Here is a 14,463-nt window from a genome sequence, read left to right on the forward strand (position 1 = left end):
GCTACAGGATGACCCAACAGACCCTTAGGGGCCCACAGGTCCTGTGATTCCCAGACCTGGACAGGCAGCAAAGACATGTGGAGACTGGCTTATTCCTTACATAATAACTTCAGTCCAGCCAACTGTAACTACACACCTAACACATGCCAAGCCCTGTTAAAAGCAGGTAAATTTGGAGATGCATAAAGCATCATTTCCTGCCTCAAAGGAACTTAGAGCCTAAGTCAAGATAGACCATAGGGAGGTCATTTCAATATAATATGATGTGTATATGTAGTCATCTACTGTAGCACTGTTTTTTCTTGTGGTTTTTTTTTTTTTTTTTGCAGCACTGTTTTATAATAGCGAGAGATTAGGAGGAAGTTATGAGAGTCAGACATGACTTAGTGACTGAACAAATCCCCACCACTGGGGATTGGTTAAATAATGACACATCAATTCAGTAGAATCCTATGTAATTCAGTTCAGTCACTCAGTCGTGTCCGACTCTTTGTGACCCCATGAACCAGAGCATGCCCTGCCTCCCTATCCATCACCAAATCCCAGAGTCCACCCAAACCCATGTCCATCGAGTCGATGATGCCATCTAACCATTTCATCCTCTGTCATCCCCTTCTCCTCCTGCCCTCAATCTTTCCCAGCATCAGGGTCTTTTCAAATGAGTCAGCTCTTCACATCAGGTGGCCAAAGTACTAGAGTTTCAGCTTCAACATCAGTCCTTCCAATGAACACCCAGGACTGATTTCCAATTGTATATTTATAATTTAAAATTGTATATTTAAAACTGTATATTAAAGATATTTAAAAATTTAAGATCTTGATGCAGTGCTATACAATGATCTCTGAGATATATTGTTTTAAAAAAACAGGAGTTGAATGTTGGATATAATATGCTGCCATCTGTATTTTAAAAAGGAAGGGAGAAAGGAGAAAAAAAGAATATAGAGTGTATATATATGTTCCCTAATGTTCACAGCACTGCTATTCATAATAGCCAAAACAAGGAAGCTACCTAAATCTTTACCAATAGATAAATGGGTGGATAAAAATGATGTATTCTGCACACAATGGAATACTACTCAGCCATAAAAAAGAACAAAATAAAGTCATCTGCAGCAACACGGATGGACACATGCTAAGTGAAGTCAGAAAGAGATATATAGAATCTAAAATATGGCACTAATGAACCCATCTACAAGACAGAAACAGACTCACAGATGTAGAGATCAGACTTGTGGTTGCCAAGGGGGAAGAGGGAGGGGCAGAGGGATAGACTGGGCGTATGGGGTAGGTAGATGCTAACTGTTATATTTAGATGGATAAACAACACACTCTTACTGAATGGCGCAAGCAACTATATCCAGTCTCCTGGGATAAACTATAATGGAAAAGCCTATAAAAAACAAAAAGAATATGCATGTGTGTATAACTGACTCACTTTGCAGTACAACAGAGGTTGGCACAACACTGTAAATCAACTATAATTCAGTTAAAAAAACACTCTGGGATTAAGCATGGCTTTGAGGGAGATGAAACTGGAGATACAGAGGCAACGCTACTGTTCCAGTCCTTGAAACACAGGCACATTTAATAAACACAGGGACATTTAATTCCATCAGGTGACCTTCGAACAACTGGGCCAGCAGCAAATCCAAAATCAAAATCATCTTTACTTACAAAGAAGGTGTGGTGTGTGTATATATATATACACACACAATATAGTATTACTCAGTCATAAAAAAGAACGAAATACTGCCATTTGTGCAATATGGATGGATCTGGAGAATATCATACTAAGCAAAGTCAGAGAAAGACAAATATATGATATAACCTATATATGGAGTTTAAAAAGTAATACAAATGAATACAAAACAGAAACAGACACACAGACATAGAAAGCAAATTTATGGTTCCCAAAGAGAAAGGGGACAGGATAATTAAAATGGGTTGACAGACACACACCACTATATATAAAATAGATAAACAACAAGGATTTACTATATAGGATAGGGAACTGTATTCAATATCTTGTAATAACCTAGAATGGAAAAGGATCTGACATTATATACATATATATGTGTATGTATATATATATAAACTGAATCACTTCTCTGTATTCCTGAAACTGGCACAATATTGTAAATCAATTGTACTTTAATTTTAAAATCATCTCCGATTAATTTCCCTTTTTCATCATATGAGATTAATGTTTAACATATTATAGATGTTCAATACAATATTATAGATTGACTAATGGCAATTCATAAGATTAAGAGGATTTTAAGGTTTATATCCAGTTTTAACATTAACTCAAAGTTCACATATTTAAACCTTTACTTATATTTGGCCCAAGATAATTTAATTAAATAAGCTAGTAGGTTGAGAGACAAAGATAACCTTGGAGGAGGAAAGCATGGATTTTAGAGTCAGAAAGCCTGAGATTAGATTCAAAGTTCAGACTTTCATTCATTTTGTACCTTGGCAAGTGGCCTAATCCCCTTGAACCTCAGTTTTCTCACCTCGCTAATGTGAATAAAGAAACACCACCACCTGCCATTCTATTTTCTACCCCCACCTCCTCCTGAGCAAAGAATGTAAATTAGTGAAGTTTAGTTTTCCAAGTGCTTCCACTTAGAAACACATAAAGGAGCCCCATACAACTTCCAAGTCATAGTCCTAGGTACCAAGTATGCATTTTATCCGTTACCAGCTACACTCACCTTAAAGACAGACACCAAAATCACAAATTCATTCATCTGTTCAACAGATGAGCTCCGCCACGGGACCAGACGTAGTGCAAATTGTTGGGGTAAAACAGGCCTGGTTCCACTCTCACAGAGGTCAGGGCTAACAGGGAAACGGTACAATGAATTAATCCAGAAACAAATATAGAATTGATATTTGTGAAAAGTGCAGTGAAGGAAAAGAAGGCGGACATGAGACAAAAATGGGGACTGTCACTTCTACTGTGGGCATCTTAGGGCAAGTTCTCTAGAAGCAGAGCCTGAAGTGGGGATGCCTGTGCAAGTGATTCATTGAGAGAGCACTCCCAGGAGCCCGGAAGCTGGTGACGGCAGCAGAGAGCGCGCAGGGGGAGAATCTGGGCAAAGATGGGGTTTCCGGGGAACTTTAGCTACAGCCTGATCCCACCAGGAGCTCTGAAGCTTCAGTTCAGGACCAAATCCGTCCTGCTCAGAGGCAAGAGGCCTGAGAGCTTTACTCCTGGCTTCAATTGACAGTTGGTTAAGGCCACCCTCTTGGGGGAGAATAACCTCCCAAGCATCTTCCAGCCAGGCAGTTCTCATCAGTCAAAGGCAGTGCTCTAGAGAAAGGGGCAGGTCGGAGCGGTTAGCGGCAGCCACCCCTGCAGTGGCTGAGGGATGTCCCCTACCCGGGTACACGGGATGAGGTGGGGCATCAGAAGCATCTGCCGCAGGGTGTCTGGGGAGGCTTTGTTGGAGGAGTGACTTTTGAGTGAAGACTTGAAGGATGAGGGAGAGTTAGCCAAAAAACGTGTATCCCAGGCTCAAGAGACAACATGTGTCTGATGAAAAACAAAAAGATCAGCAGGGCTGGAGAACTGTGCTGCAGAAGAAAGTGGATCTAGATTATTTGGGGGAAAGCCCAGGTCATTTTGGATTTTATCCTAAGGACAATGAAAAAAACATTGAAAGGCTTTAAGTGGGGAAGAGATATAATTCTCCCCACAGTGTTTTTATAGCTCTTTGGACTGGTCAGGAAGGAGTGAGAAGCAGGAAAGGGGAGGAGCTGGGAAACCACATAGGAGGCTGGTTTACAGACGTCTGGGCTACACAGGATAATGGTTTTGACTACAGTGGAATGGGAATTGAAAGGGAAAGATGGACTCAGGATATATTTTGATCATAGAACCAACAGAATTTGGTAATGAATAGTCTGTGATAAGGGAAGTTTTATATCCTGATGGAAGATCAAAATAAGAATTTATATTTATATTATTTCCCCCTCTTTTGTCTACAATAAGCAAAACACAGACTTAAAGCCTGGTCTTGGGGATGCTTTTTTTTTTTCCTGTTTTTTTCCTGGTATCTGGTAGGGCATACTGAAAGAAACTGACAATAAAGCAAGGAAACAAAATAGCCACTCTGCAACAGCTAACTAAACTTCCGGAGATTAAATTGTGTATAAATTTTCTACAGCAGCACAAGTCAACACAAATTTAGGGGCTTACCATGTCCATCTATGATTTCACAGGTTTCAAAGGAGGCTGAGCATGGCTTACCTGAGTTCTCTGCTCCAGGGTCTCACAAAACTACAATCAAAGTGTCATTTCAGGGCTGGGGTCTCACCTGAGGCTTGGGGTCCTCTTTGAAGTATACCTGGTTGTTGGAAGAATTCACTTCTTTGTGGCTGCAGAACTCTTACTTCTTACTTCTTCAAAGCTAGCAGTAGAATGACTTACCTCCAGACCCTGTGAAAGGGCTCACCTGATTAGGTGAAGTCTTCCCAGGGCTATTTGATTAACTTAAACTCAATTAACTAGGAGCTTTAATTCCTTCTGAAAAATCCCCTCACTTTGCCATATAATGTAATCTAATCCCAGGAATGAGAGTCAACAGGAGGGGATTATATAAGGGCATGGGTCATTGGGGGTCATCTTAGAATTCTGGCCACCACACACTGAAACTAAAAAGAGATCAACAGGAAAAAGTTTCATGCCAGCTTATGGATTTGGTAGGAATCTTTTAAAATACTTTTATATTAAATTATACTTCAGGATTAACTATCTCTGGTAGCTCAGATGGTAAAGAATCCACCTGCAAAGCGGAGGACCCATGTTTGATAACTGGGTTGGGAAGAACCCCTGGAGAAGTGCATGGCAACCCACTCCAGTATTCTTGCCTGAAGAATTCCATGGACAGAGGAGCCTGGTGGGCTACAGTCCATGAGGTCACAAAGAGTCAGACATGACAGAGTGACTAACAATACTACTACTACTAGCTATCTCTATACAAATTTGGTGAAATCAGCCAGGGTTAAGAAGAGAGGGATGCATACAAGAGATCCAGGCAGATAGAAAACCAAACTGACTTGACTAGCGTCTCTCCCTGGAAACCTAAGGTTTTATTTATTTATTTTTGGTTGTGCTGGGTCTTGCTATGTGTTGGCTTTCTCTAATTGCTGCAAGCAGGGTCTACTCTTCGTGCGGTGCGTGGGCTTCTCATTGAAGTAGCTTCTCTCGTTGCAGAGCACGGGCTGTTAAGTGCAGTGGGCTTCAGCACTCGCGTGCAGGGGCTCAGCAGTCGTGGCTCATGGGCTTTAGAGCACTGGCTCAGTAGCTGTGGCGCAGGGGGCTTAGTTGCTCTGGGCATGCGGGAACTTCCCAAAACAGTGATTGAACCCTTGACCCCTGTATTGGCAGGCAGATTCTCAACCACTAGACACCAGGTGAGCCCCTCCCTGGAAATCTAAATTACTTAATTGGCAGATCATCATTCCTATAGTTTCTGAATTGCCTATTCTTTTTTCAGGTACCAGATAATGGAGAAAAATGTTGAAAATAGGTTCAAATCTCACTTTTCTAAGAATCTTATACTCAGGTCTGATGAATAGTATCCTGTGACCCAGGTGACTTCATACTCTTGTGTATTTGTTTTGAGATCTTTGTAAAAGCTTCTTCAATATTAAATTAGAACCTATACTCTGTCTTCTACATTCTTTCTCTACCAGATCTGTTGGATGTTTCCCGTGAAGATTTAATAAGTTTAAGTCACATCCTAAAGATGTGACTTAGCGACTGAGCACACACACACACCCCCTACTGGAGTCATCCACAGCAGAATATCTTTTTAGAAGGTACTGTAGGTCTTCACTACAGAAAAGACAGAGTCTCTAGGAAGGTTTGTGGAGTAAATGGAGCCCAGGGGAAGAAACATTTAGTACATATTAATCCAATGTGAGTCAAGGAGCACTGAGCATATAATCAATGGAGAACAAGATGAGGAGGCAATTCATGATTTAAGAGTCCCAGAAAGACCACAGGGTATGCAAAGATCCTCGAAATTTGAAGTCATCTAGACTAGCAGAAAATGAAGGTGAGGAAGACAGAAAATCAGATTTTGCTACCATCATAAATGCTGGACTTAATTTCCTATAGAAGAGACCTAGTGGCCTGAGTGGATGTAAGTGGGAGTTCAGATTTTTCAGCAATTACTTTTCTTCTACCACATTTGTTTATAATTGATTCCTAGTTAATAAACACAAACCAGAACTTTGAAGGATGGGAAATTGTTTGTATAAAGTACCCTACATTTTCCTCTGCCTCTGTCCTCAAGGACAAATCGGGTAATCTATAAGAATGACAAAAAAAGACACACCTGCACACACTCACTCAAACTCAGAAACATTCAGGACATAGAAAAAATGCATAAGAAGGACTTGGACAATAGTCATGTGGAGGGGGCCATGAGCTACATTCCCATGGATTGACTGTGGCCTCTGTTCCCATGGTGATTATACATTCAACTCAGGGCCTCCTTCCCACTCAGTGTAACCTCCATTAAGAGGCAAAAAACAAAAGGAAACAAAGCTAAAGCACTTCAGTGAGTCCACACTGGGCACAAAGGCTGCCAGAACCACAGCCAGATGCGGGGAGCTGCCCCAACTGTCACATTACACACCTCACAGTCCACTAATAGCTCCCTCCTCATCAGAGGGCCACCGTGGAAAATGTGGGATCAGGAAAGCTTTGTGAAACATGCAAAGATTTTTTTACTCCAATTCATTTGCAATTTGCTTTATTACCTTATTAGTTATGCCCAGATGAACAATTCTAAATTTCTCTTCCTATATCAATTTGTAAGAACCTCTGTGACTAATGTGTGTGTGTGTGTGTGTGTGTGTGTGTGTGTGTGTGAGTGCCTGACTGTGATACGTGACGATCAGTAGATAGAAACAGTACTTTTCCCACATGGTTCTTCTCCCACAATACAAAATTTTTTTGGAACTGTAATCTCTTTTTCTCCTAAAATTCAACTTTTTATTTTGAAGTAATTGTAGATTCACATGCAAATGTAAGAAATAATATAGAGAGATCTCACGTACCCTTTATCTATCTTGTCCAACAGTAATATTGCTCATAACTGTAATACAATATCACACCCAGGAAATTGACTTTTGATATCAAGTCTAAAAATTCTTCACCTAGCCCTACATCCCAAAGATTTTATGTTATGTGTTTTCCTAAAAGTTTTATAGTTTTACGTTTAAGTCTATGACTCAATTTTAGTTGATTTTTATATAAGGTGTGTGATTTAGGCTGAGGTTCACTGAGGGAAGTGGGGAGGGTATCTAGAAATATCCAATTGCTCCAGCACCATTTGTGGGAAAGGGTATCCTTTGACCATTAAATTACTTTCTCATCTTTGCCAAAAATTAGTTGGCTAGATATGTGTGGGTCTATTTCTGGCTTGAGATAATCACAAAAGATTGAAATGAAAATGACAAAGCTTCAAGAACTTGGAGAGATGCCAATAAACATGGAAGACAGATAAAGTAATTCATCATAAAGAGAACTGTTATCCCCAATAAAGAACTCACTGAGTGGAATGCCAGAAGATGTAATCAAAGAGAATTTTCCTAAAATGAAGAAAGATGTGAATCTGCAGATTGAAAAAATATACTGTGTTCCCTGAAATTTTGATGAAAATCACTGAACACAAAAATTACTCAAAGAAAGAAAAAAATTACTCAATATTAAGATATATCCATAGTTAAGTTATTAGACTTCAAGAATAAACCATTTTTTTTTTAGATTTTCAAATAGACAAAGTGAGCCATATTTAGGGTAGTTAAAACAAATCTGGTTAGCCTCTGTTTCTCCAAAGCAATATTGAAGAAAATAATGGAGCTGTGTTTATGAAATTCTGAGCAAATGAAAATGTGACCCAAGAATATCAAGCACAGATAAAATATTGTTCAAGGATAAAGACAAAAGCAGATATTCTCAAACGTGAAAAGCATAAAGGAATTTGACATCCATAAAGAAACTTTCAAAACAACAAAACTAGCAACAACTATTTGACAATGAAATTCAGTCAAAAGATTAATCAGTTTAGAAAAGCCACATAAAAGGACTGGCGATAAACACCAACCTATTTAAATATTATGACCATACCAACAAATTGTGCCGAGACAATTAGACATCCCATGCAGAAGAACAAAGTTGGACATTCTATCTCATATGATATTATAAAAATTAACTCAAAATGGATCAAAGACGTAAATGAAAGAACTAAAATTATAAAACTCTTAGAGGAAAACACAGATGTAAATCTTCATAATCTTTGTGCATTTTTTTTTAATATGACACCTAAAACAAGCAACTAAAGAAAAAAACAAATACACTGGACTTCATCAAATAAAAACTTTAAGGTCTGAAAATGAGTAGGAATCAGAGGCCAGGCAGGATGCCCACAACACTGCCACCACCAGGAGTTCAGTGCCTCCGACACTCCTCGGCTCTCCAAAGGCCACTTCCATAAGTCATTTCCCTGCCTCCCCTACACTCCCTCAGACATCAAAGCAAACTCAAAATCCCAATGAGACACCATTTCACCTCCACTAGGATGGCTTAAATTTTAAAAAGAGACAATAACAAGTAGGGTATGGATGCGGAGAAATTAGAACCCTACGTGCTGCTACCAGAAATGTAAAGTGATACAGCACTTTGGAAAACAATACGATGGTTCCTCAAAAAGTTAGGTGTAGAGTTACCATTTGACACAGCAATTCCACTCTTAGATATATACCTGAGAAGTGAAAACAGATGTCCACTTGTATACTGATGTTCATAACAGCATAAATCATAAGAGCAAAAAGGTGGAAATGACCCACAGGTTTATATCCATGAAACAGAACATTATTCAGCAGTAAAATGAATGAAAGACTCACATGTTCGACGACATGGATGAACCCTGAAAATATTACATAAAGTGAAAGAAGTATAGTCCTTGATTATAAGAAACAAGTATACTCAATGATTAGATGAAAGACTATACATTCTATTATGCCATTATTAGAAATGTCTAGAAAAGGTAAAACTGTCAAGAAACAAGGTAAAGTTTTTTTGGTAGTTATCTAGGGTTGGGGGAAAAGGTCAGAGTGGAGGTTGACAGCAAAGGGTATGGGTTTCTTTTTTTGAGGTAATTAAAATGTTCTGGAATTGGTGGTGATGGTGACCCAACTCTGTGAATATACTGAAAGTCACTGAACTGTATAATTTAAGTGGCAGAATTACGTGATGTGTGAATTATTTCAAAATTGTTACCAAGACTTGGATAAAGGATTTGAATAGATATCTTAGTTGTTCTGCTTTTAAGATTTTCTCTTTCTATAGTTTTAACATTATGATATGTCTAGGTGTAGATGTCTTAGAGTTTATTCTACTTTGAATTTGTTCAGATGTTTAGACATGTAGATTAGTGTTTTCCATCAAATTTGGGTGTTTTGGATCATTATTTCTTCAAAGATACTTTCTCTCCCTTTCTCTCTGTACTTTCTATCTGGAACTCCCATTATGTGCATGTTGGAATGCATGAAGGTATCTCAAATAAATCTGAAGCTCTGTTCATTTCCCTTCATTTTTTTTCTCTTAAACCCACACACTGTTAATCTCAGTTGATCTGTCTTCACTTTCTGGCTCTTTCTTCTACCTGTTCATAGCTGCTGTTGAGGCCATCTAATGAATTTTCCATTTCATTTATTATATCTTTTAATTTCAGGATTTTGATTTAAAGATAATTACTATTCTTTGTTGATGTTCTGTATTTGATGAGACATAATTCTCATACCTTCCTTTAGTTGTTTAGACATTGTTTCCTTTAGTTTTGTGAACATTTTAAAAACATCTTATTTAAAAAAAAAATCTTATTTTAAAAGGTCGTTGTCTTTTTAAGTCCAATGTCTTGGCTTCCTCAGGGACATTTTCTTTGATTTTTTTTTTTCCTGTGCATGAATGTATTTTCTTAGTTCTTTGAATGTAATTTTTCTTTGAATTGTCATTTTTTTGTTGAGAACTAGACATTTAAAATAATATAATGTGTCAGTTCTGGATATCAGATTCCACTCTCTCCCAGATACAGTTGCCACTGTTTACTTTAGTGACTTCTTTAAATGAATTCCTTAAAGTCACGTGTTACCACTGAAGTTTCTGCTCAAATAGCTTAATGGTCAGCTAATAATTATATAGATACTTCCATGAAAGCCTAGGTTCAATGAACTTCTCAGTTGTTGTCAAGAAGCTCTGTGCATACCTTCAAAACTCAGCCAGGCAGTTGACAACTTGGCCTTAGCCTTTTCTTCCTGCGTGCACACAGCCTCAAGGTCAGTCAGTGGGTTCTCAGGTCTCTCCTGGGCGTGTGTACCACCCTGAGTGTGCACACAGCCATAGACATGTGCATGGCTTTTCAGACTCCCAGAAATATGTCTGGGCTTTTCAAAGCCTCTATAGGTAGACCTCAGAGATCTTGTAGGTTCAGTTCCAGACTACCAGAATAAAGTAAATATTGTAATAAAGTGAGTCACATGAATTTTTCAGTTTCCCACTTTACATAAAAGTTATGTTTATACTATACTGCAATGTGCAATAGCATTATGTCTAAAAAGCCAATGTACAAACCTTAATTTAAAAATTATCTCTTGCTAAAAAGTGCTACCCATCATCTGGGCCTTAGTAACATTCAAGATCACTGACATCACAGATCATCATAACAAATATAATAATAATGAAGAAAGTTTGGAACACTGTGAGAATTACCAAAATGTGACATAGAGACACAAGGTGAGCAAATGACCCAGGAGAAAATGGTGCCAATAGGGTTGCCGCAAAATTTCAATTTTTAAAAGTTGCAACATTTGTGAAGCACAAAAAAGTATAGAGCAGTAAAATGAGGTATCCTTATATGGACAACTGAGGCCCTAGCTTTTTCTTTTAAGCTTCTTGGTTTGCCTATTGTTTGCCCTTAACATTATCTGCTACCTCCAAGCAGCCACCTAAAGTTAGACGGCTGCCTCTAAATATTTTCGACAAACATCTCCAGAAGAAGGCTTCTGGCCTTAAGTCAGGTCAAATAAAGGCAAATTTATAAGTGAGGTCATCCAGAAAAGCATGAAAAGTGAAAAAAGTGAAAGTGTTAGTTGCTCAGTCACGTCAACTCTTTGCAATGCCATGGACTTTAGCCCACCATGCTCCTCTGTCCACGGAATTTTCCAGGAAAGAATACTGGACTGAGTTTCCACTTCCTTCTTCAGGGGCCTTCCTGACTCAGGGATCAAACCCGCATCTCCTGGATTGGCAGGCAGATTCTTGACTGCTGAGTCACCAGGGAAGCCCCAGCGGAGCCTGAGACAGGTCAAACAATTCAGATTCTCTGGATTTGAGGCCTTGAAGGAATTCCAACCCATTTTACCCCCTCTGGTGGCTGCCAGGCTGCTGATTTTCACCTTGGTTGTGGGATCCTGGTTTTCAAGTGTACCATGGAGTTAGGGGCAAGGGGCTAAATACAGACTTAAACACTATAATGTTAAACCCTTAAGTTAGAACAGTACGAAGCTCAGTATTCTTACTGAGATTTCGGTGTTTTTACTGGATAAAAAAAATAGCACCCCAGATTACTGCAAGCCTTGTTTAATTTTCAGAGTTTTGAAAATGTTGATTCTGGCCATTTCTATTTTTCATTTATTTAGGCATGCTGCATGGCATGCGGGATCTTAGTTTCCTGACCATGGATTAAACCCATGCCCTCTGCAGTGGAAGCCTGGAGTCTTAACCACTAGACCACCAGAGAAGTCTCATATTTTGGTCAATTTTAAAACTAGTTTTCTCATTTATTTTATGAAAAGAAGAGAGAATTTTCAGAGGTCTTTATTTTGTCATTTTCCCTGAGATCCTAAACTAAGTTTGAATTAAGATGTGCTGAAATTTCCCAGGTGCTTCCTGTGATTATACCTAAATATTTTTGTATATATGTATGATGTTTGTATTTCTTTATTGTTAACACACATTTGTTTTAGAAACATGAAGGAATAAACTTGGCTGTATTTATTACATAATAGGTCCTGTAGGCTGAACCTGTGGATCATAGCAGAAGGGAGAGGTGGAGAGAGATGAGTCTGGAAAGATAAGTAGGAATCAACTCATGAAGGGACCTGTCTTCCATACTAAGGAGCCTTCACTTTATCCTGACCAAGGGAAGTTACTGGGGGGTTCTTCACAATGGGACTATCATACTAAAAGTTGCATTCAAAAAAGACCCGTTGTTCCAAACACTATGACAGTTGGGCTGGAGTAGATTGAAAAGGCTGGAAAGGGGTGTATTAATTGGATGTTGAGAATGAGAAAAAGGGAGGAGCTGAGGATGAAATCCAGGTTTCTGGTTTGGATGTCTAGTGAATGGAGGTATCATTTGCTGTTTTCATTGACTATACAAGAATAGACTTAGGAGCAAGCCAGTGAAGTGCATTCTGGACAAGATGATATTGAGGTGCCAATGGGATATTCAAGTGTAATTGTCTAGTCACTGAATGGTTAAGTGGGCCTGGTCTCAAAAGAAAGACAAACAGGGAAGGCCTCCAGTGAAAGTGGAAACCATCAGGGAGAGTGTGCAGTAGTAGAGACCCAGGCTGAGGTCCAAAACCCTGGGGAACACCAACTTTCAGGGTAGGATGATGTGGTGTTTAAGAGCAAAGGCTTTGGAGCTACATAGCCTATTATTAGTATCCTGAACTTTAGTCATGTATGGATGTGAAAGCTGGACTATAAAGAAGGGTGAGTGCTGAATTATTGAAGCTTTTGAAATGTGGTGTTGGAGGAGACTCTTAAGAGTCCCTTGGACAGCAAGGAGATCCAACCAGCCCATCCTAAAGAAAATCGGTCCTGAATATTCATTGGAAGGACTGATGCTGAAGCTGAAACTCCAATACTTTGGTCACCTGATGCGAAAAACTGACTCATTTGAAAAGACCCTGATGCTGGGAATGATTGAGGGTGGGAGAAGAAGGGGACGACAGAAGATGAGATGGTTGGTTGGCATCACGGACTCAATGGACATGAGGTTGAGTAAGCTCCGGGAGTTGGTGTTGGACAGGGAAGCCTGGTGTGCTGCAGTCCATGGGGTCGCAAAGAGTCGGACACGACTGAGTGACTGAACTGAACTAAACTGAACTCAGGCAAGTTATTGATCCCATTTTCTACATCTATAAAAGAGCACAGGAATAGTACAGTTAGTACAGTGCTGGCTATTTTTAGTCTCACTAAGAGATATGTGCATAAAGAGCTGCCCAAGAAGGTAACGAAGAAGGGACTAGAAGAAACAGCAGCTCTTAAGATACAATGAGGAGGATTTCCCTGGTGCCTCAGTGGCAACTAGAGAGTAACCTTTGCTCACTGCAACTACAGAAAAGCCTGCACAGCAACCAAGACCCAGCACTGCCAAAATAGATAAATAAGTAAAATAAAACGATGCAATGAGAAAAGTGGACTTCCCTGGTGGCCCAGTGATTGAGACTCCTCTTCCAGGGCTTCGCTGGTTGTCTAGTGATTAAGATTCTGCCTGCCAATGCACTGGACAGAGTTCTGTCCCTGGTCCAGGGAAGAGGCCACATACCTCAGAGCAGTGTAGCCTTGTGCACCACAGCTACTGAGCTCAAGAGAAGCCCCTGCGATGAGAAGCCCCTGCAAGATAACAGAACAGCAGATAACAGAACAGGAGCACCCTGCTGTCTGCAAGTAGAGAAAGCCCCACTGCGCAGTAAGGAAGCACAGCCAAACAAACAAATCCTAACAGAAAGAATTCTCTTCCAACACAGGGGATGTGGGTTTGATCCCTGGTCATGGGAACTAAGATCCCACACGCCACAGTGCAACTACACCCACCGTGGGCAACTTCTGAGCTAAAATAGTTCATAGTCAACTACAGGCGCCCAAACTAGAGGGGCCCTGTGCTCTGGAGCCCCACCACCACTAGAGAAGTCTGCGCTTTGCAAGGAAGAACCCCGTGTGCCGCAACTAAGACCCTATAGAGGAAAATTAATAAACAAATATTTTTAAACAGATAGAATGAAGAAAGAAATTCATGTCAAGGATTGTACGTCCATCTTTCAGCATTTAGTGGCTTCACCAACAATGTCTGTGGCATGGGATGAGCCAGACTGTAAGGTGCTGAAGAGTGAATAGGTGTCAACACGGACACTTGCTTCTCTCCCCTCACCATGCCTGTCCTTTGCACTAGAGACTTCCTCTAAGGACAGTGAGGAATCATGTTCCTCATATTACGGATCAAATCCCCCCTTTTCCAATCAATTTTACCCACCAGTGGGATAATATGTTGCCCCAAGTTACCTTTAACTCTTCTACATTGCTGCCTTGCACGTCGTAGGAGATAAAAGTAACCGCTGGTACAGGGGCTTCTACAGACTCCCTAATTC

The 14,463-nt window shown here is 39.9% G+C and overlaps 1 protein-coding gene across 1 annotated transcript in view; it reads right to left on the minus strand.

The window, feature by feature from the left end:
* NAPEPLD (N-acyl phosphatidylethanolamine phospholipase D) overlaps positions 1-14,461 on the minus strand; it is a 98,584-nt gene extending 84,123 nt beyond the window's left edge. The window contains exon 1 of the mRNA XM_043462967.1: positions 14,378-14,461. The gene's annotated coding sequence lies outside the window, so the exon portion shown is untranslated. The remainder of the gene's footprint in view (positions 1-14,377) is intronic.
* Positions 14,462-14,463: the final 2 nt, after the last annotated feature.

Source organism: Cervus canadensis, chromosome 3 (genome assembly GCF_019320065.1).
Source record: "Cervus canadensis isolate Bull #8, Minnesota chromosome 3, ASM1932006v1, whole genome shotgun sequence".
NCBI classification, from domain to species: Eukaryota; Metazoa; Chordata; class Mammalia; order Artiodactyla; family Cervidae; genus Cervus; species Cervus canadensis.